Here is a 20336-nt window from a genome sequence, read left to right on the forward strand (position 1 = left end):
GGCTCAAGTGGATGTCTTCAACAGAAGAGAAGGGCAATGGAACAGGACTTGGAGGACAGATTTTCAGTTAAACTAACAAATAAGTTAATTCATGACCAACAGAGTGTGGTACAAAGTGGGTCCCCTAATTAAGATCTTAAACAAGGAAAGGGACTTTTGCCAGAGGTGAAAACTGATGGGACTAATGCACATGCTCATCTTTAATAATGTGCAGATGTCACATCTCAGACTCCTGAAACATTTACTTATAAGATACCTAGAGTTTTGTGGGGGTTTTGCATAGAAGATCTGGGGTGTAGAACAGGTGGATTGACTGAAATACACTGCTGAGGGGAGCAGCCTGCGAGGCAGGAGAGGTCTGCTGCGCAATGTGGGTCAGCTACCTGGCTAAAGATGGAACTCAGGCCATAGCGGTGACAGTGCTAAAATTTAACCCCTAGGCCACCAGGGTGGCCCCTTATAATTTTATAATACACTATTACTCAAATTAAAAAAAAAACTGGCTGGAAAGCTTGCTTTGACTCCTTGTTCTACTCTTGATAATTTGAAGAAGAAGAGCAGTTACATGTCCTATGAAGTTGTACAAATTCTAGTTCACATCAGTGAACTAGAAACTGTCATGTACTTTAAGAGAGCTGTACCTCTGTATACCTAACATCACAACCAACTTCACATTGAAAGTTACAAAAATAGGGCCCTCCCTGGTGGCTCAGGGGTTAAGTCTCAGCACTATCACCCTATCACCACACCACTGCAGCTGAGTTTGAATCCCCAGCCAGGGGGATGGCATAGCAGACCTCTCCTGTCTCCCTGCTGCTCCCCTCAGCAGTGTATTTCACTCAATCTGCCTGTTCTGCTCCCCACTGTCTCTGATGAGTTCTCTCGCCCCCCACACCTATGGTCTAAACCCCAGTTCTTGTATGCATAAATAAATCTTGAAATAACAAAGGTTACAACAACAATAACCTGTTCAAAGTCAACGATATTTATGTTATTTCTGTTGAATTCCAGAAACTTCACTGATGTTACAATTGGCCCACCTGCTTTTAGCTGTCAGCTGTGAGTTACTCTTATCCCTGCCAAGGCCATCTCCTGCCTCTGCTGACTCCACTAGACACCTAAGCAGTTCTTCCTGTAACAGGAGAAAGACCTGAGAACCTATCCTTATCTCTCTCACCATCATGTGCTGCCTGCAATCACCTCCCCAAACTTTACTCTTGTCTTCATTTATATGACCCAAATGCTGTCTTTATAGCCTTCTAGCCAGGCACGTGTCCCTGCCAGCATCGTCCCTGGGTCCCTGACCCCCAGCACACTGCTTCTCAGTGGGGTCTCAGGCAAGCATGACATGCTGAGACTGACTGCTCTCCTGATGCTTAGCTTTGGGGGATTTCACCACAAGTTGCAGTTCTGGCTGGTTCAGTGGTCTGCAGCTTCTGGGTATGGAAAAATCTACAAATGCAGGATTTGGGGATAATGTTCCCTGGTATGGTCAGAAATTTTTGCTGCCTACATAGCTCTTTTCACGTCCCTTTAAAGAATATCACATTAGCATCTGTGCCTGGCTTTTCTTCAGATTAAAATATTTTTGTGTGCTCTACAAATTGACAGTAAGAGGAAGCTTGTTTTTTTTGTTTGTTTTTTTTTTTAAAGATTTATTTATTTATTTATGCAAGCACTGGGTACAGTCAGAAGCGCGGGAGGGCGAGAGAATTCACCAGAGCCAGAGCGGGGAGCAGAGCAGGCAGAAGGACCGAAGTACACTGCTGAGGGGAGCAGCGGGCGGCAGGAGAGGTCTGCGCGCCATGTGGGACCCTCCTCCGGTGGCCGGGGAGCAGCCGGGGATCGAACCGGCACTGCAGAGGCTGCAGGCAGCTTCGCAACCCAGCGCTCAACCGCTGCGCCACCGGGGAGGCCCGGAAGCTTGTTTTTGATCAAAAATAAGCAACACTTACGAGATGTCTCACCTCTCTGAGAGGCAACTCTTTACATAGATTACAATAACCTTGTGGGACCTATTAACCATGCAGCATGTTTCCCCACTTCTCATGCTCACTGCCTACAGACACCCCCTCCAGCTTAGAGCCCAGGGGGACCCCCAGGGCCCACAGAGCACCTGAAAGGGCTCCACATGTAACTTACAGCACAGGGTGCTCAGTTCTTTTTGACAAACAGAGATGCTCTTGATGAGCCTCTCCTTCAGGCTCTTCTCTTCAGCAATCATGGTATTCAGGAGGTCCTATGAGAGATGGTTCCTGAAGTTGTCGGGGGGCACAGGGGGGAGGGAAGCCTGAGGTTTGGGCAACAGTAACATTCTCCCTGGTATATGCCATCTCAGATGGTGCCAGCACCCTGCCCCAAGCCACTGCCAGGGCAGCTTGGCTGCACTCACCTTGATGTACTTCTTCACATCCTCAGTTCTCTGCAGCTGCTGTTTTTGAGGATCCCAATTAGTTCCCATATTTCCCGCAGGTGTGTCAGGGCTTTCTGGAAGAACAGCACCTCACTGAAACACAAGGAAAGAGACCCTGGAGTTCCACAAGCTCCTGACCAAGAGCAGAATTTACAGAAATGAAATAAACTAGACCTTGGTAGCCTCAAGGCTAAAACAAACTGAAAACAAGCATGCAGCTTAATTCACATTTAACCACTCCTTTGTCTTTTCCCTATAAACCACAACACCAGCAACACCATCACATGACATCACAGAAACTCAATCTTATGAATAATGTTCAGCATCTGGAATTGTATCAAATAGTCTACCCATGAGAGTATAAAAAGAAATATAGGGGCAGACAGTGCATGCAGGGAGTGCGTCCCGCATCACCATTTTAAAACAGGGACATTTCTTCAGTAAAGACTGCCTGAAACCAGCAGAAGGCTCCCTGAGGAGCCAGAGATGAGCTGGAAAGTTCGTCCATGCTAGGCCCCTTGTGGCCTGCAGTCCCAGTCCAGAGGGGGAGCGGAAACACACCACCGGCGCACACCAGGTGCGCAGGGGAGAGTGTCCCCACATCGGCATTTTAGAACAGGGACCTTTCTTCAGTAAAGACTGCCTGAAACCAGCAGAAGGCTCCTGGAGGAGCCAGAGGTAAACTGGGAAGCTCGCCCACCCCAGTATCCTTCTGGCCTACATTCCAAGCCCAGAATGGGAGCGGGAACCTATGGCCGGAGCAGACCGGGCACGCAGGGGAGCATGTCCCCACATCAGCATTTTAGAACAGGGACCTTTCTTCAGTAAAGACTGCTTGAAACCAACAGATGGCCCCCGGAGGAGCCAGAGGGGAGCGGAGAAGTTCACCCAAGATGCCAGCCAGTCCCAGCAACACAGTGAACCAATGCATACGACAAATTAGAAAACAGACAGTAGAAGTAGAAGAACCACACGCAACCTATCAACTCCTCAGGAAAAAAGCACAACATAAAAAGAAAACCACGCCCCAGATTGCAACGACAGTAACTTGGAAGAACTTCTGAGCCTTCCAGAAAGAGAATTTAAAATTGCCATGATTAAAAAACTGACAGAAGTCATAAAGGAAAACAATGATAAGGGGAAAAATAATCAAAGATCAGAAGAATGAAATTGAGTCCTTAAAGAGGGAAGTAAAAGAAATGCAGGAGATCAAATAATTAATAGAGGCAATAAAGAACTCTGGGAAAAGCAATGAAAGCAGAATAGATGAAATGGAAGAATGAATAAGAACTCTTGAAGACACAGAAATAAAAAGAACCAAAACAGAAAAGGAAAGAGAAGTAAGAAAGAAAAGACCAGAGAAAGACTTTGGGAACTATCTCACTCCATGAGGAAAGGAAATATAAGAGTTATAGGAATAACAGAAGGAGAGGAGATAGATGTAGGAACAGAGAAAATATTCAAGGAAATAATTGAAGAGAACTTCCCAAACGTGAAGAAGGAGCTGAAAATTGATATACAAGAAGCAAGAAGAACACCAAACTTCCACGACGAAAGGAAAAATACAGCAAGACACATAATAGTAAAGCTCCCAAGAATCCAGGACAAGAAAATAATAATGAAGCTGACAAGAGGGAAGAAACAGATAACATTCAAAGTGAAACCAATCAGGCTGACATCAGACTTCTCTGAAGAAACACTATGGGCAAGGAGAGAGTGGAGGGACATAGTTAACAGACTCCAAGAAAAAAGATGCCAACCAAGAATACTCTATCCCACAAAGCTCTCCTTCCTCTATGAAGAAAGAATAAGGACTTTCCCAGACAAAAAGAAACTCTGGAATTTCATTATGATTAAACCCCACTCCAAAAAATACTACAAGGAGTCCTAAAGCCAGAACCTCAGAGGGACGAATAACAACAAAAGAAGGCCAAAAATAAAAAAAGTTATTAAAAAGAATAAATAAATAAAATCAAAGGAAAGACAAACACAATGGCAAATACAGATGCTAACATAACAATATTAACTCTGAATGTAAATGGATTAAACTCTTCAATAAAAAGACACAGAGTTGCAGGCTGGAATAAGAAATAAAACCCAAACTTTTGCTGTCACCAGGAAACACATTTAGCTACAAAAGATAAAAATAGACTCAAAGTTAAAGGATGGAAAACAATCCTACAAGCAAATGGACCAAAAAAGAAAGCAGGAACAGCGATACTTATATCAAATAAAACAGATTTCAAACTCAAAAAGATAAAAAGAGACCCCAATGGTCACTACATTATGATCAAGGGGACGATACTTCAAGAAGAAATAACACTCATTAACATATACTCACCAAACGAAGGAGCACCAAAATATATCAGACAACTATTGTCATCTCTGAAAACAGACATCAGAGAAAACACATACGTAGTGGGAGATTTAACACACCACTATCAACAATGGACAGATCAAGGAGACAAAAAATAAGTAAAGCCACTAAAGCTCTAAATAAGGATCTAGAGTGTTTGGGCTTAACAGACATCTATAGAACACTAAACCCTCAAAAAAACGGAGTACACATTTTTCTCAAGCACACACAGATCATTCTCCAGGATCGATCACATACTGGGACACAAGACAAACATCAACAGAAACATCAAGATCGAAATTATACCAACCATCTTTTCTGAACATGAAGGCATCAAACTAGAAATAAACCATAAAAAAGAAGGCAACAAAAAACTATGAACCAGACACTCTCTATGGGGAGAGGGGGGTGGGGAGGGGAGGGATGCGGTCAAAATAAGGGGATTGCAATTGCATGGGGAATATAAAGATAAAACTTATTTAAAAAAAATAAATAAAATAAATAAAAAATATATAAATGATTTTTTAAAAGATTTATTGGGCCTCCCCAGTGGTGCAGCGGTTGAGTGCTGGGTTGTGAAGCTGCCCCCAGCCTCTGCAGAGCCAGTTTGATCCCCAGCTTCTCCCTAGCTACCAGAGGAGGGTCCCACATGGCACGCAGACCTCTCTGGCCGCCTGCTGCTCCCATCAGCATTTTATTTCGTCAATCTCCCTATTCTGTTCCCCGCTCTGGCTCTGGTGAATCCTCTCACCCTCTCGCACTTCTGACTATACCCAGTGCTTGTATAAAAAATAAAATATAATAATAATAAAAAGATTTATTTATTGATGCACACAAGAGCTGGGGTACAGGCCAGAGGTGCAGTGGTGGAAGGATTCACCAGAGACAGAGTGGGGACCAGAACAGGCAGATCCACTGCTGAGGGGAGCAGCAGGGAGACAAGAGAGGTCTGCTGCACCATGTGCGTCAGCTGTCTGGCTGGGGATCGAACTTGTGCTGCAGTGGATGTGGACAGCCTCATAGTGCTGTGCCTTAACCCCTTGTGTCACCAGGGAGGTCCAGAAATATAAATGATTTTATTGAAGAAAAACAGGCCAAAATGTCAGTAAAATAGACTTTGAGTAAAACAGACAAAGACAAGCATCAAATGTTGATGAGGATAAGAGTTTGATAGTTTTAAAGATCCTGGAAGGTGGCCAGCAATGTATTGCCACGTTCTTGTTCCTAAATCACAACTTTTCACTCAACAGGACGGCTTGACCAACACAAGCATCAAATGTTGATGAGGACCCAGAAAAGCACAACTTTCATCTACTACTTGTTTGGAGTGTGAACTGGTACCATTTTAAAAACCGTTGGCAGGGGAAGCACAAGGGGCTATGGTGATGGTTCAGGGGTGATGTAGTGGTGGGAGATTTATGGGGACTACACCTGAGGGCTGAAATCAAATACTGTACAAAAATGAACAACAATGTAAGAAAAGTAAAAAAACCAAACACTTGTTGGCAACAGCAACTAATGCTGGACCCAGGAGTTCCAGCTCCACACACATATCCAGCAGAAACACATCCACGGCCATCAACGAGACAGACAAAATCCCAGGCTAGTCATACAAAACGGACAATAACCCACTCCCTACGGGGGATTACCCAGCATGGAGGAATCTCAGAATCATGGTCAGCTAAGCCCTGTCAGAGTCCGAGGGTTACACACTGGTTCCATTTTATGAAATTCTAGAAGGGGCAGACACATAGTGCTAGGGAGCAGACTCACTGCCTGGGATCTGGACAGCCCCTCCACCCCCACAAAAGGCACAAGGATGGCACTATGGACACGCCATCACACAGCTGCACACGACAGCCCTGACTCAAACTCACGTGTACACTGAGCCCAGTTTCTGGTGTCTAAAGTACACCTCATGTCTAAGGGGGCCGGGGGAAGAGGTAAAAGTAACAAAGAAAGAAGGGGGAAATGGGGAAGACAAGGAAAAAATGATCCGGGGTGGAAGAAAGCAGAGCAGCAAGTGTCTAGTGCACCACGCGATCCCCTTTACAATGTTCACAAGCGGGCAAAACTCAGCTCTGCTTTCAGATGCCACCGCCACTGTCCTGGGCGGCGGTGAGAGGCTGGGCAGGATGGTCCCACAAGGGTGCTGTCCGACAATCCACTGGGTTGGGGTTTCATTTGTCTGTATTTCTATATATATGCCACATCTATACTATTCAGTGGCATTTTATCTAAAGCTTAAAAAAAAAAAAAACAGCAGTTCTCCTCCCTGCCCACCATGCAGCAGCACAAGTCAATACCTGGCCTGGGATCTACCACTTGGCACAGCAGACCTCTCATGTCTCCCAGCTGCTCCCCTCAGCAGTGGATTTCGGTCGTCTGCCTGTTCTATTCCCCACTCTGGCTCTGGTGAATCCTCCACCCCCCACACCTCTGGCCTGTAACCCCGTTCTTGCATGCATAAATAAATAAATCTTTAAAAATATTAAAAATACAAGATCTAATCCCAAGGTCAACATTTAATCAAAGCCCTGGGATAAGGCAGCCATAGCACTCATCCACTGCCCAGAGGCTTTCTCAGTCTTGGAGGCCCGGCCCACCCTAGCTGGTTTCCACCTGACAGCCAGGTTCTCAGGGGAACAAAATCCCAAGGCTCCAGGGCCCGTCCTAAGCAGGAACCACAATCTACCCGCAGGAACCACAATTCCACCACCGAGGAAGGTTCTCTAAACCTCTGTCCATAGTCTCCTAGTTCCTCCTGCCCCTCACTCCCTCAGACTCCAGCCAGCTTAACCTGCCCTCACTCCCTGGACAGGGCCCCTTGCATAACCAGGTCTAGCTCTGGTGCCACCCCTCACAGTTGCCACCCACCTCGTCCCCATCTTCATTTCATCAGACCCTAATGAAACTGTTGTAAGTAAAATAAAATAATGGCCTTGAATACCAGTCAACAGTTTACGACATGTCTAACATCCGGATTCTGGGCCTAATTTGTAATCACCCAGAAGGTAAAGTGATCCCTTTCCTGAACAATAAAAGAAGACTGGCACTCCAGGCAAAGAATTTGAGTAGACATTTTTCCAAAGAAAACAAAAGAATAGCTCACAAGAACACGATCCAACAAAAAACAAAGTAAACAATCCAGTCAAGAAATGGGCAGGAGGGGCCTCCCCTGGTGGCGCAGTGGCTGAGAGCTGGGTTGCAAGGCTGCCCACAGCCTCTGAAGCACCAGTTCGATCCCCGGCCACTGGTGAGGGCCCCCCACACACACACACACAAAAAAAAAGGGCAGGAGGAGCCTCTCTGCTTGTGCAAGGGGTTAATATGCAACCTGTGAAGCTGTCTGCAGCCTCTGCAGCATGAGTTCAATCCCTGCCAGGGAGCAACCCACATGGCATAGATCTCTCCTGACTTGCCTGCTACTCCCCTCAGCAGTGGACTTCAGTCAGTCTGCCTGTTCTGTTCCCCACTCTGTCTCTGGTGAATCCTCTCACTCTGCTCCCACCCCCACACCTCTGGCCTGTATCCCAGTTCTTGTATGCATAAATAAATAAATCATTAAAAAATAAAAAATAACTTAATTTCCACCTTCAAGTTCGGGCAAACTAAATTCTAAATAAGGAAAATTAAGGAATAATATATTAGGATAATAGCAGAAATCAATGATATTGAAAAGAAAAAAAGAAAATCATTGAAACAAAAAGCTGACATTTAAAAAATCAATAAATTAACAAACATCCGGCAAATTACAGAAAGAGAGAGAGAGAGAGAGAGAGAATGCACTAATCACCAATACAAAAAATAATGTAGCAAGGGATATCACTTCAGAATTCATAGACATTAAAAATACAACAATGGAATAAATGAACATCTTTCTGGCAATAAATTTGACAGCTTAGAAGAAATGAACACATCCCTTGTAAATCACAAGTCATTTTGTTTTTTTAATGTTTCAACCTTGGACTTATTTTTCTCCTTTTCTCTATTTTGCACATTTAAAAAGTGCTTGCCTTTTTTGTTGTTGTTGTTGTTGTTGTTGTTTTTTGCAGTCTTTTTTTTTAAATAATAAATTTTATTTTTATATTCCCGATACAATTGCAACCCCCTAGGTATTTACCCAAAGGACACAGAAACATCAATTCCAAAGAACACTTGTTTTTTTTTAATAATAAATTTTATTTTTATATTCCCCATACAATTGCAACCCCCCCATTCTGACCCCAATCCCTCCCCTCCCGCCCCCCAACCCCCAAAAAGTGTCTCTGGTTCATAGTTTTTGTTGATTTTGATTTTCACTTTCTTATATTCATTTTCCTGGTCCCTTATTTAAGTTTTCTAGATTCCTGCTAAGAGTGAGACCATCCGGTATTTTTCTTTTTCTTTCTGGCTTATTTCGCTGAGAATGATCCCTTCCAGCGCCATCCATGTTGCTGCAAATTGCATGTGTTTATCTTTTTTGAATGTTGAGTAATATTCCATGGTGTATATGGACCACATCATCTTGATCCAGTCATCTATTTTTGGGCATTTGGGTTGTTTCCAAAGCTTAGCTATTGTAAATAGTGCTGCTATAAACAAAGGGGTGCAGGTGTTCTTTGGAATTGATGTTTCTGTGTCCTTTGTGTAAATACCTAGGAGTGGAATTGCTGGATCATATGGAAGCTCTATGTTTAGTAGGTCCAGAAATCTCCACACAGCTCTCCATAGTGGTTGGACCAGTTTGCACTCCCACCAACAGTGCAGAAGAGTTCCTTTTTCTCCACAAGTTCGCCAACATTTGTTGTTGCTAGTTTTTTTAATATGTGCCATTCTCACTGGTGTAAGATGGTATCTCATGGTAGTTTTGATTTGCATTTCCCTGATTACAAGTGATGTTGAACATTTTTTTCATATGCCTGTTGGCCATTTGCATTTCCTCTTCAGAGAAGTTTCCTTTGAGCTCTTCTGCCCATTTTTTCACTGTATTATTTTCTTTGTTTTTGTTGAGTCTCATCAGCTCTTTGCAGATTTTTGTGATCAGTCCTTTATCATTAGTGTTGTGTGCAAAAATGTTCTCCCAGCTGGTGGGGTTTCTCTTTGTTTTTGTTATTGTCTTGTTTGCTGTGCAGAAGCTCTTTAATTTGATGTAGTCCCAGCTGTATATCTTTGCCTTCACTATCACTGCTTTGGGTGATGTGTCTGTAAAGATGTCTTTGATGTGCATATCACGTAGTGTTTTGCCTATATTTCCTTCTTTGTATTTTATGGTTTCAGGTCTTATGTCTAGTTCTTTAATCCATTTTGAGTTGATTTTTGTGTATGGTGTGAGGTAGTGGTCAAGCTTCATTCTTTTGCATGTAGTGACCCAGTTTTCCCAGCACCATTTATTGAACAAACTTTCTTTGCTCCAATGCATAGTCTTTGCTCCTTTGTCAAAGATTAGTTGACCATAAATCTGTGGGTTTATTTCTGGATTTTCTATTTGATTCCATTGGTCTGTATGTCTGTTCTTGTTCCAATACCATGCAGTTTTGATGATTATGGCTTTGTAGTATACTTTGAAGTCTGGGAGTGTGATGCCTCCATTCCCTTCCTTTTTTTTCAGGAGAGCTTTGGCTATTCGGGGTTTTTTGTGATTCCATATGAATTTCATCAATAATTGTTCTATTTCTTTGAAGAATGACATTGAAATTTTGATTGGAATAGCATTGAATCTGTATATTGCTTTTGGTAGGATGGCCATTTTAATAATGTTTATTCTTCCAATCCATGAGCAGGGATGTCTTTCCATTTCTTTGTGTCTTCTTCTATTTCTTTTAACAGTGTTTTATATAGTTTTCTTTGTATAGGTCCTTTACCTCTTTTGATAGATTTATTCCCAAATATTTAATTTTTTTTGTTTTGATAATAAAAGGGATTTTTTTTATTTCTTCTTCTTCAGATTAATTGTTTGTGTACAGGAAGGCTACTGACTTTTGCGTGTTGATTTTGTATCCTGCCACTTTACTGAATTGATTGATGAGTTGAATTAGTTTTTCTGTGGAGTTTTTGGGGTTCTCTATGTATATTATCATATCATCTGCAAATAGTGATAGTTTGACTTCTTCTTTTCCTATTTGGATTCCTTGTATATCCTTCTCTTGTCTTATTGCTCTGGCTAGGACTTCCAGTATTATATTGAAAAGCAGTGGTGAGAGTGGACATCCTTGTCTTCTTTCAGATCTTAATGGAATTGCTTTTAGCTTTTCGCCATTGAGAATGATACTGCCTGTTGGCTTGTCATATATGGCCTTTATGATGTTGAGGTACGTTCCTTGTATCCCAAGAATTTCAAGGGCTTTTATCATGAATGGGTGTTGCACTTTGTCGAAAGATTTCTCAGTATCTATTGCTATTATCATGTGGTTTTTATATTTCTTTTTGTTGATTTGTTGGATAACATTGATTGATTTTCGGATGTTAAACCGACCTGTGTCCCTGGAATGAATCCTACTTGGTCGTGGTTTATTATCTTATGGATACATTGTTGGATTCTGATAGCTAAAATTTTATTGAGGATTTTTGCATCAGTGTTCATTAGGGATATTGGCCTGTAGTTTTCCTTTTTTGTGTTGTCCTTGTTCAGTTTTGGTATTAGTGTAATGTTGGCTTCATAGAACATGTTTGGGATTATCCCTTCCTTCTCAATTTTTTGGAAGAGTTTGTGAAGGATAGGCACTAATTCATCTCTGAATGTTTGGTAGAATTCATTTGTAAATCCATCAGGTCTTGGGTTTTTGTTTTTGGGGAGGTTTTTGATTACCATTTCAATTTCTTTGTTGGCATCTGTTTTCTTGGAGTCTGTTGACTATGTCCCTCCACTCTCCTTGCCCGTAGTGTTTCTTCAGAGAAGTCTGATGTCAGCCTGATTGGTTTTCCATTGAATGTTATCTGTTTCTTCCCTCTTGTCAGCTTCATTATTTTTTCCTTGTCCTGGATTCTTGGGAGCTTTTCTATTATGTGTCTTGCTGTATTTCTCCTTTCATCGTGGAAGTTTGGTATTCTTCTTGCTTCTTGTATATCTATTTTCAGCTCCTTCTTCACATTTGGGAGGTTCTCTTCAATTATCTCTTTGAATATTTTCTCTGTTCCTACATCTCTCTCCTCTCCTTCTATAACTCTTATATTTCCTTTCCTCATGGCGTCAGATAGTTCCCGATGTCTTTCTTCCTTCTTTTTCCTTCGTACCTCTCTTTCCTTTTCTGGTTTGGTTCTTTTTATTTCCATGTCTTCAAGAGTACTTATTTGTTCTTCCCTTTCATCTATTCTGCTTTCTTTGCTTTTCCCAGAATTCTTTAGTTCCTCCATTAATTCTTTGATCTCCTGTGTTTCTTTTGCTTCCCTCTTTAGGGACTCAATTTCATTCTTCTGACCATTGTTTTCCCTCTTTAGGGACTCAATTTCCTTCTTCTGATCTTTGTTTTCCTTTATGAGTTCTGTTAGTTTTTTTAATCATGGCAATTTTAAATTCTCTTTCTGGAAGGCTCAGAAGTTCTTCCAAGTTACTGTTGTTGCAATCTGGGGGGTGGCTTTCTTTTTTGTGGTGTGCTTTTTTCCTGAAGAGTTGTTAGGTTGCGTTTGGTTCTTCTACTTCTACTGTCTGTTTTCTAATTTGTCGTATGCATTGGTTCACTGTGTTGCTGGGACTGGCTGGCATCTTGGGTGAGCTTCTCCGCTCCCCTCTGGCTCCTCCAGGAGCCCTCTGTCGGTTTCAAGCAGTCTTTACTGAAGAAAGTTCCCTGGTCTAAAATGCCAGTGTGGGGACCCACTCCCCTGTGCGCTTGGTCTACCCCAGTGGTGGGTTCCCGCTCCCCCCCTGGGTTTGGACTGCAGGCCAAAAGGGGCCTGGCGTGGGCAGGCTTCCCCGCTCACCTCTGGCTCCTGAGGGAGACTTCTGCAGGCAGTCTTTACCGAAGAAATGTCCCTGTTCTAAAATGGCGATGTGGGACGCACTCCCTGCGCGTCTGGTCTCAGGCACACTCTTCTGCGCGCACGGTCTGCCCCGGCCGTGGGTGCTCGCTTCCCCTATGGGCTCAGACTGCTGGTCTGAAGGGAACTGGGGTGGGCTAACTTCCCAAATGGCCACGGGACCCTCCAGGAGCCCTTCTGCTGGTTTCAAGCTAGGTGGCGCCAGAGATCTCTCCTATTGTTCTTGGGGAGCTCATTTTTTTTCACCCCATGGGACAGGGAACAGAGTGGGAATGGTAGGGAAAACCTCAATGTCTTTGGGGTGCTGTGTCTGCCTTGTTCCCCACTGACGTGGTTGACCCACACCCCGAATTTCGTGCCCCGGGTCTCAGTTCCAAAGACCTCAGGTCCAGGACATGGGCTGTAGCCCAGTTCAGTGGCTGCAGGGATGGCGCCTTTTGCACACCGCTCCTGTGTCCGGGCGCCTGGTTTCTGATTACTCAGTGAGGGACTTTCACCTCAGTGAGGGCCCCTGAGTGTCTCCCCGCAAGCCTAGGTCACAGGCACAGGGACCTGGGCAGCCGCGATCCAGATCTGCATTTGCTTTTCAAGCACGCTGCTTTTCCGCGCAAGCTTACTGGCCGGCCCGGGGCTGTGTGCAGGTCTCCAGAGACTCTTTTGTTCTCTAATGGCGCCTGGCGCCGTTCGCTTACCGCAGCTGCTAATCCTGCAGGGTTCTCCACAGCTCCAGTTCACGGGGTGTGGTGGCTGAAATAGTTCCTTTCCACTCACAGTCCAGCTTGATGCGTAGTTTGTTCTTGTTGGTCGTTTTGGTTTGTTTTTTTCCTCCTTTCTGTTGGTCGGAGAGTGCCAACTTTGTGGGTGGGGGAGGGTAGCAGGGTTCTGCGCTTTCCTCCCTTCTAGACCTCTTTTATGGCAACTTTCTTCTTTGGGTAGTTTGCTGGAATCGTCCGTTTATCTTCCGTGTCCCAGTTCTCACTGGGACCTGCCGCTTTTCCTCCCTATTAACTTTTTTTTAATGGGAGATCTTACTCGCAGTGTCTCCTCTCCACCATGTTGCTCTGCCTCTCTCAAATCACAAGTTAATAATGTTCAACCAAGATGAAACAGTCAGAACAGTCCTCAGTCATCAAATAAAAAGAGTTGTAATTTTAAAACTCCTCAAAAATTTTTTCCAGACCTAGGTTTTTCCCCTGGGAAGTCTACCAAATATTTAAGGGAAATCTTACAATTTTATTCAATCTCATCCAAAATGTATTGATAGAAGAGGAGCTATCATGCTCCAAGCAAATTTATGAACTCAGTGTTACCCTGATATTGAAACGAAAGTCAGTACAAAAACAGAAAACTACCCATTAATATCTCATGAAAATAACTGTGAAGCCATTAATAAAATGGTAGGAATCCATATGTAAAAGATTTATATACAATCACCAAAGAGGATTTATTAAGCCGATACTGGCCATATCTGAAAATCAATCAGTATAATATCAATAAGCTAAACAAACAAAAAAAGCAAATGATTATATGACTATGAGAAAAACTCTTAGAAGTTAAAAATAAGAGGTATTATATCACATCTACAAAAACCTAGATCCAAAATTGTACTTTCACTCCTTCATTGAATAATCATCCCTCCCAAGATAATAAACAAGACAAGTTCATCAGTTTTGACCACTTTTATTCAACATGGTATCTAAGGTTCTAACCAAAGTAATAAGGCATAAGGGTTGTCAGAAAAGTCATGACATATGACAACCCAATAACAGTAGTAGTAATAATAATAATGGCAAGTGGAATTACATAAAAAATTATCTCTATTTGAAAAGGGCATGTGTTTCTACATAGAAAGTCCAATAAATCAACAAAAATACTCTATAACTAATCAATGAATTCAACACGATAAAAAAGCAACAAACACACAAGCAACCACATTTCTATATATAAACAGTGATTAATTGTAAACAAATTAAAAACACAGCACATTTTAAGACATCGGGGGAGAAATAATAACAGTACAAAGCAAAAATGGACAATTATAAATCAGAGACATCCTGCAGGGGAGGAGGAGGGAGAGGGATCAGAGGGAGGGAGGGTGGAGCACAGGGGACTGAGGTGATGGTGCACGGGTGCCTTGGGGAAGGAAACTCTTTGGGGGCTACACCTGAGGGGGTGGGGGAAGAAAATATTCTTAAATAATGAACAATGATGTAAAAATATATATAAATAAAAACAAAATTTAAATTTAAAAATGTATCAAAATAAAATGAAACAGATACAAACTTAAAATATATATCATCTATATGTCAAAATTAAAGTGTTTATGAAAGCAGTCTAAAGTCTGAAAAATGCAGCTATTGTTTTTGTGAATGAGAAAACTCAAAATAGTTAATATGCCAGTTATTCCAAAACTGATCTAAACATTTATTTCAACTCATATCAAAATCACAGCAACTTTTATAGATATAATAAGCTTATTCTAAATTTAAAACAAAAAGTATTTAGAATAAACAATCTTGACAAGAGAAAAGTGGTGAGAATTATTCAATCAAATATTAAGGACTATAAAAATAAAGGTAAGTATAACACTTTAAAACTTGAGGAAAGGGGCCTCCCCCGTGGCGCAGCGGTTGAGAGCTGGGTTGCGAAGCTGCCCGCAGCCTCTGCGGCACCGGTTCGATCCCTGGCTGCTCCCCGGCCACCGGAGGAGGGTCCCACATGGTGCGCAGACCTCTCCTGCCGACCGCTGCTCCCCTCAGCAGTGTACTTCGGTCCTTCTGCCTGCTCTGCTCCCCGCTCTGGCTCTGGTGAATTCTCTCACCCTCCCGTGCTTCTGACTGTACCCAGTGCATGTATAAACAAAACAAACAAACAAATAAATAAATAAAACATGCCTCTATAAAAAAATAATAAAACTTGAGGAAAGGACGCCATATTTGGAAGCAAGAGGTAGACAAACATTCCAAATGTATGCTTCATTTAAAAAAAACAAAGATAAATAAAGCCTCATAATAATTAAATGCTTTTGCTCTGGGAAAGTTCATAAAAGAGGATGAAAAAACAGGCCATAAAATTTAGTGAAAATATTGACAAACCTATATTTAATGAAAGGTAACTATCTAGACAGTATAAAGCATTCTTAAAACTCATAGCAGGGCCTCCCTGGTGGCACCGGGGTTAAAGACACAGCACTGTCAAGCTTTTACCAGCCACTGCAGCGAGTTCCATCCCTGATCCAGATCCTCTGAATTCCCTGACCAGCCAGGGAGCAACTCACACGGCGCAGCAGACCTCTCCTGCCTAGCCCGCTGCTCCCCTCAGCAGCATATTTCAGTACATCTGCCTTTCTCTCCACCACCCCAGCTCCTAATCCCACCTCTGGCCTACACCCCAGTTCTTGTATGCGTAAAAAAATATGTCTTTAAAAAAAAACTCACAGCAAAAAAGAAAATATTGGGGCCTTCCTGGTGGCGCAGCGGTTGAGTGCTGGGTTGCGAAGCTGCCTGCAGCCTCTGCAGTGCAGGTTCTATCCCCGGCTGCTCCCCGGCCACCGGAGGAGGGTCCCACATGGTGCGCAGACCTCTCCTGCCACCCGCTGCTCCCCTCAGCAGTGTGCTTTGGTCCTTCTGCCTGCTCTGCTCCCCCTCTGGCTCTGGTGAATTCTCTCACCCTCCCGTGCTTCTGACTGTACCCAGTGCTTGTATAAACAAACAAACAAACAAACAAACAAATAAATAAATAAAAATCCTCCATTTAAAAAAAAAAGAAAAGAAAATATCCAACTAGAACATGGGAATAGGACATATATATTCACTGAACAGGACATAGAGTTGGAAAATAAGTGTAAGAAAAGAAAATTGATGTAATTAACCATTAGATCATTTAAATATTAAATTAAACAGTGATAGTACCAAATGCTGTCAAGAACAGAGAAAATGAATCTGACCTCCATCAATGGTGGGATCATAAATACACACTGGAATGTAGTTTGACAGTTTCTTTAAAAATATTAAGGGCCTTGTTGGTGGCGCAGGGGTTAAAGACAGTACAATGAAGCTATCACCAGCCGCTGCAGCATGAGTTTGAGCCCCAGCTGCCAGGCAGACACCCACATGACACAGCAGACCTCTCCTGTGTCGCCCACTGTTCCCTCAGCAGTGTATTTCAAGATCTGCCTGTTCTGCTCCCACTCCCTCTGGTGAATCCTCTCACCCCCCACACCTCTGGCTTACACCCCAGTTCTAATATGCATAAATAAATTAATCTTTAAAATATATATACATATATATTAACATACAGCTACCATAAATACCATCATTTCTCCCAAAGAGATTAAATCTCATGTTCCCACAAAAAAAAAAACTGTACATAAGTATTCATAGCAACATTAATAGCAAAAAATGAATCAGCTCATAAGTTTTTAACTTGAGAATATTTTAAAAAGACTGTGGTACATACAACTAAAATTACTATTAATCAATCAAAATATACTAATGATAACATGGACTAACATAGGTGAATATACAATGAATTGTGCTGAGTGAAAAAATACACAAAGGTTACATAATATATAATTGAAATTATATAATTGAAATGACACAATCTCCCAAGGGCAAAGGAGATGTCATGGCTCACGAATGGGGATAGAGAAGGGGTGATTATAAAAGAGCAAGATAAGGAACCATACTGTATTGGAACTCTTCAGTATCTTACTGTCATAATGGATTAAAAAATACATAGGTGATAAAATTATAGAATATAATACAAACATGGGCCTCCCTGGTGGTGCAGGCAATTGAGCACAGCGCTGTGAAGCTGTCCACAGCCTCAGCAGCATGGGTTGGATCCCCGGCCAGGGAGCCACCCATATGGCACAGCAGACCTCTCCTGCTGTGCCCGCTGCTCCCCTCAGCAGTGTATTTCATCAGTCTGCCTGTTCTGTTCCCCGCTCTGTCTCTGGTGAATCCTCTCACCCTCCTGCACATCTGGCCTGTATCCTGGTTCTTGTGTGAAAATAAATAAATATTTTTTTCAAAAAAGAATATAGTACATACATGCTTGAGTGCAGTAAAAAAACTGGGAAATTTGAGTAAACTAAGTGGATTATTCAAAGTAAATACCTTGGTTGTGAAAGTATACTACAGTTTTGTAAAATTTTGCCTTTAAGGCAAATTTAATACAGTTCCTCTCTCTCTATTATTTCTTAAAACTTTATATGAAACTAGAATTACCTTAATTTTAAAAAAGGCACAAGCATAGTGTCCCTCTCTGTTGATCAGTTGACCTTTGTCATAGTAGTATGAATAGTGTTTGAAATGGTGCCTTCTACTTTTTTATATGACAAGTCAGTTCAAATCAAATTTCAAAATTTTAACCAAAAAATCTCATTACAACAACATTTCTTTTGAATATAGACAAAGTGCTCTCTAGAAATCCTATCAAACCAACAACATGTAAATATTGTATTTGGCATGACCAAGTGGAATTTTTCCAGGAATGCAAGGTGATTTATCATATAAGTCAATTGATGTGATTAAAAAAAATACAAAATCACATTACCCTGTAAATAGATACAGAAAATTCAGGGCTCAATATTTAATATCCTTTTTTTTAATCTATCAAGTACATTTTGGATCTTGATAGGTACAATTATCACCAGTTTTTATTTTAAGACTTATTTATTTATGCATGCAAGAACTGGGGTACAGGCCAAAGGTGTGGGTGGATGAGAGGATTCACCAGAGACAGAGTGGGGAGCAGGACAGGATATACTGCTGAGAGGAGCATTGGGTGAGACAGGAGAGGTCAGTCTGCTGTGACATATGGATTGCTCCCTGGCCAGCCTATGGTGGTTGTCACTAGCTTGATAGCACTGTCTTTACCCTGTGCCACCAGGGAGGCCCAATATTCAATATCCTTTCATGATAAAAAAAAAAAACAACCTAGGGAACAGACGGAAATTTCCTTGACCTGAGAAAGTTATCTACAAAAATCAGCAGCCAGCAACAGACTTATGGTAAAAGGCTGAATGATTTCTCCCAAGAATCAGAGACAGCATAGAGATTTCCACTTTGGCTCCTTCACTCAACACAGTACTATGGTTTTAGCCAAAGAAATTAGGGAAGAAAAAAAAAATTCAGATTGTAAAATAATATGTGAAATTATCTTATTATATATAAAATGATACTGTAATAACAAAATCTAGACCAATCCAATGGAAAATTATTAGAAGAGTGAGTTCAATAGGTTTAAAAATCCCTCAGTATAGAAAAATCAATAATTAAAACTCTGAAAATGAAATTAAGATAAAGATCTATCAAAAAGAATAAATGCTTCAGAATAAATTTTACAATGGAAATGCAAGACTCTTTGCATAGATCACTATAAAACATTGTTGAAAGCTTTATTAAAATCTAGATAAATGGAATGGTATCATATCTTCATGGATCTGATGCTTCATATTGTAACCATGGCAATTCCCTAAAGTGATATATAGTTTCAGTGCATATTTATTAAACTTCAACCTGTCTTGTTTGTGTATTTTTTTGCAAATATTAGCAAACTGATTCTAATATTCATAGGGAAATACAAAGGACTCAGAATGGCTAAAAATATCTGAAATAAGAATAACCAGTTTGAAAGGTTCAGTCTTATTTTCAAACTTGCTAAAATTGAAGCTATCAAGACAATGTGATACTAGCAGAACAGTCATAGATCAATGAAATACAGGGGAAGGTGCAGAAGTAAACCTTTACATTTATGGCCAACTGATTTTTTAACAAGGGTGAAAAGAAAACTCAATGGAAAAAATTAGTCTTCTCAACAAATGTTGGGACAACTGAATGTCTGTGTGCAAATAAATGAAGTTGTACATCTTAGACCACACTCAAAAATTCATTCAACTCCATGTTGAATGTCAATATTCAACTTAAAGGGAATATCAAATACTACAAAGTTCTTGAAAGAAAATATAGTAGTAAATCTTCCAGCTTTGGGTTAAAATGGCTTGTTAAGAAAAATACAAATGGGGCCTCCCCTGGTGGGGCAGCGATGGAGCGCTGAGCTGTGAAGTTGCCCGCAGCCTCTGCAGCACAGATTCGATCCCCAGCCTCCAGTGAGGGTCCCACATCGCACACAGACCTCTCCTGCCATGCCCACTGCTCCCCTTAGCAGTGTATTTCATCAGTCTGCCTGTTCTGCTCCCTGCTTTGGCTCTGGTGAATTCTCTCACCCTCCCGCGCTTCTGACTGTACCCAGTGCTTGTATAAATAATTAAATAAATCTTTAAATTTAAAAAAAAGGAATTAAATGCTGAGACCAGGATGGATTTTAAAAGTGTTATACTAAGTCAAAGAATCAAGACACAGAACATAACTTCTTATAAGATTCCATTCATTTCAAAAAACCCGACGAGGGATATCTACAGAGAGACAGAGTAGATTGGATTTTGCCAAGCCTAAGGGTTGGTGCAAAAGGGAAGTATCTGCTAATTGTCTAGGGTTAATTTGGGGGTGATGAAAATGTTCCAAATTTTATTTTGGTGATGTTTGCACAACTGTGAAGTCATCATTTATTTGTATGCTCTAACGGGTGACTTTTATTGTATTTGGATTA

The 20336-nt window shown here is 41.6% G+C and overlaps 1 pseudogene across 1 annotated transcript in view; it reads right to left on the reverse strand.

The window, feature by feature from the left end:
- LOC311183359 (protein regulator of cytokinesis 1-like) overlaps positions 1 to 20336 on the reverse strand; it is a 94938-nt pseudogene that overhangs the window by 18668 nt on the left and 55934 nt on the right. Inside the window, exons 2-3 of the transcript in view lie at positions 2393 to 2506; positions 2110 to 2239 (exon numbers count right to left, since the gene is read on the reverse strand). The product of the transcript in view is annotated as a protein regulator of cytokinesis 1-like (transcript). The remainder of the gene's footprint in view (positions 1 to 2109; positions 2240 to 2392; positions 2507 to 20336) is intronic.

Source organism: Talpa europaea, assembly GCF_964194135.1.
Source record: "Talpa europaea genome assembly, chromosome: 1".
In the NCBI taxonomy this organism is placed as follows: Eukaryota; Metazoa; Chordata; class Mammalia; order Eulipotyphla; family Talpidae; genus Talpa; species Talpa europaea.